The following is a 3647-nucleotide window of genomic DNA, read 5'->3' as shown; positions in this document are numbered from 1 at the left end:
AATAATAATAATAATAATAATAATTGTAATAATAATAATAATAATAAGTGTAAAGTGTATCGATAACTTTATCGTAATAACGATTAAATCCGTCTCTTACATAATTATCCTAAACTTTACAATGCCTTATTTAGAAAATAAAAAGTCGTCAGCTAATAATTAATATCCGACGGCTTCAAATATTATTTGCGTTATTTATCGTTGCAACAAATCGATCAACGTAAATATTATTACATCGTTTACATTTAACAAGCACTTTATACAGAATTATACGATCATAAATGCAATATGAGCAATTTACGAGAGTTTTTAGGGGATGGATGGAGGGCGACGACGATTCCGGGGAAGTTGGAAAATGCTCGCTCGTTTCTCAATTAATTATATTTTATTTCATTATTTAAGTTAGGCGCTAATGACGTCACCGACAATCGGTGGTGCACGAGAAACCTGGAGAGTGGGTGGTTGTTGGATGGGTGGTTCTTGTTGTTCTTGTTTATATAACTTGATTTTTCGTCGGAAAGTTAGAACGTTGACAAAACATATATATATATGGATATATATATTAATTAGTATTTATCGATCTATGATGAACGTCCATTAATTTATAAAAAGAGTTATCAAAATCTTATTTTTTTCTCAAGATCGATTCTCGTTTTGTCATTCTATTATTCCATTATCCATAATAAATGTTTGAATTCAAATACCGTGAGAAAATGACTGGTCTAATTGGGACAATTAACGAAACATTTGAAAATCCATCCACGCCATTTTGATTGCAAGTTAAAATATGAAAAAAGAGAAGAAGTAATTAAAAAAAAAAAAAAAAACAAAAAAATTTATAATTTATTAATATATATAAATATTTTTCGAACGGAGGGAGAAACGTGTGTGCATTGTCTTATCGAGGTGCCAATTTTCTCTTTCTCTCTCTCTTTCTCTTTTTTCTTTGCCTTTTCTTTTCCTTTTGTTTTATTATTTGTAATATTTATATAGCTTTGTAAGCTGTGCTTTAAACATTGCAACTGCTGCTTATTTTTATAATTTTTTGTTTGAAGAGAAACATTTTTCTGACGCGGGTCTACAATACAAACGTGCGCGCACACGCGCACATAACACACACGCATACATCTACGAACGAACGCATGCATACAAAAGCAAGCACTCTGAAATTATCGTCATTGCATTTCTTTCTCCCTTTCTGACAATTATATTATTTTAATATTATAGATTAATTTTTTTTGTTTTTTTTTTAATTTTTCGTTTTACTTTTCTCCCCCTTTCTTCTTATACTCTTACTTGTCCTTCATCTTTAATTATTATTAAGAATTTTTTATTTTACTCAAAACGCTATGTTTACGAATAATTTTCGAGCGTGCTTAATTTGTCTTTTCTTTTTTTCTCTTGTTAATCTTGTTATTGTTGTTGTCGTCGTTTAATTTTCTTTTTTTTCCTCGTTTTCTTCTTTTTCTTCTTTACTTCCAGTTTTTCATTTTATATTACGTAATATTTACGACACACATATAATATGCATGTACGTATTATTAAGTTACGCCGTGTGTATCGTCATCTCTCATAGAGATATAAATTAAATATTAAATTAAATTAAATTAATTTTAATTAAAATTTACAACAACGTTTAGCAGAGTAGAAATGTCAACGATCTTGAAAATCTCCGATAACTTTTTTTTTGGCTCATTTAAAAGCCCAAAGGTTTGGCATGACAAATTGTAGGATGACTTAGCCCCCATCGAACTAGAAAAAAGAAACAATTACAAACAAATTTAAATAATGTTGAATGAGAGAGAAAAAGAGAGAGAGAGAGAGAGAGAGAGAGAGAAAGAGAGAGAGGAAAAATTAGAAATCAGAAATGTTTATCAATTGATTTTCATTTTTTGGCTACGTCATCCTATTACACAATTACACTCCTTTATAGACATACATTAATTTTTCCTCAACCTCTTACAGTTATTTAAACAAATTTATTCTTTATAACGAAGTCTTTCATACCAATTCGAAACATCTCTTTAACATTGCACTCCTGCCATTAAAAATGTATTCAAAAAAATAAATGATACTGTATAAAGTATAGTTAATACAAAAGAATATATTTCAGATAAATCAAAATAGTAAAAAATCTAATTTGATGAATTAAATAAAATGGGAAAGAGGGAGAAAGAATGAAAGAAAGAGGGAAAGAGAGAAAAAAAAATTATTAGAAACACTATTTGTGAAAAATAATAAATATTAAATAATCTACGTATTTCTATATATAATAAATATTAAAATAATCTATACATGTATAACAAACTTTGGTCCAAGTTAGACGCCACCCCCCCCCCTGTCTTCCTATTTCTTTGTACCTTTTTTCTCTTCATCCTATTTACCGATTGATTCCTATTACATACATACATTATACCAACGACTTTGAGTATTTAGAATCGATTATCGAAACGCGATCCTAATAAATCAAAATTAATAAATGAAATATCTAACATTTACAATTTAACGTCTCTCGAGATTTGTAATACGTGAGCATGCATTGTTCAAATATTTCATATATTCAACCCTTTTATACTCGAAGTATTCTCTCCAAAAATAAAAATCAAAAACAAATATAAAAATAAAAATCTAATAAACCAATAAATATAAATGTTAAATCTATTGAGTATATTAATTATACAAAAAATAATGTAATATAATAAAAATAAATAGTATGATATAACAAAAAGAAATCCCATACTTGCTAAATCTATTTTAATAGTATTGCACTTTCTTATTTTGTTATACACTATTATTTATTAATAACTTGTAACATTGATATGAAACGATAGCAATATATATATATTTAATATAATTAAATAATACTTTTCTTTTTTAAATAAATAAATATAACTCCGAGTTAAAAGGGGGAATAGTGTTGTGCCGAGAAACTCATTGCAATAGACACAAATGCTATATTTCCATATTCGTATAATAGAATCATTTTTATTTTCTCATAATCATCACCATCGCCATTATCATCATCATCATCATTCTGACACTAATTTTAGTTAGGTCCAGATGAGAGGTATTTAAAAGATACTTTTATACTTCGTATATTTCTTGTGTTTTTTTTTGTTTTTACTGTGTATCCCTAAGAGAAAGCTGCGAAAGCTTTAGGGCAATGTTAATCACATATAATCGTTTGAATGCGGTCTTAATTAAATATCGGTAATAATAATGAAATGTTCAAAAATGACATTAATTTTTCTCCACAATTTTTTGTTCATTATTCATTGTCATGTTCAACTGTAGAATTAATAATCATTGCTTTATCTCTCGCATGAAAGGATATATATATATATATATATATCGATAAATATGTATATCATATCATATCTCATCTTTTTATAATTGTAATCGTAAATAACATATTTTACATAATATATCATTAAAGTGTTGTGTGTCCGAATAAACAAACGATTTGCGTTTAAATAATCAGAAACCAACAACAAGAACAGAAAGCTTCGATAAGAGATAATATGTATGTATAATATATATATATATATATATATATATACTACTGTGCCTCTTGCAGTCTTTAAACACGATCTCTCACGATCCACGAGATCTTATCAGAGATTTTATATTCCCACATTATTTTTTTC

This window comes from Polistes canadensis, unplaced genomic scaffold (genome assembly GCF_001313835.1).
Source record: "Polistes canadensis isolate GaletaPanama2010 unplaced genomic scaffold, ASM131383v1 scaffold_42, whole genome shotgun sequence".
Lineage (NCBI taxonomy): Eukaryota > Metazoa > Arthropoda > Insecta > Hymenoptera > Vespidae > Polistes > Polistes canadensis.
Note: the sequence above shows the minus strand (reverse complement) of the source record.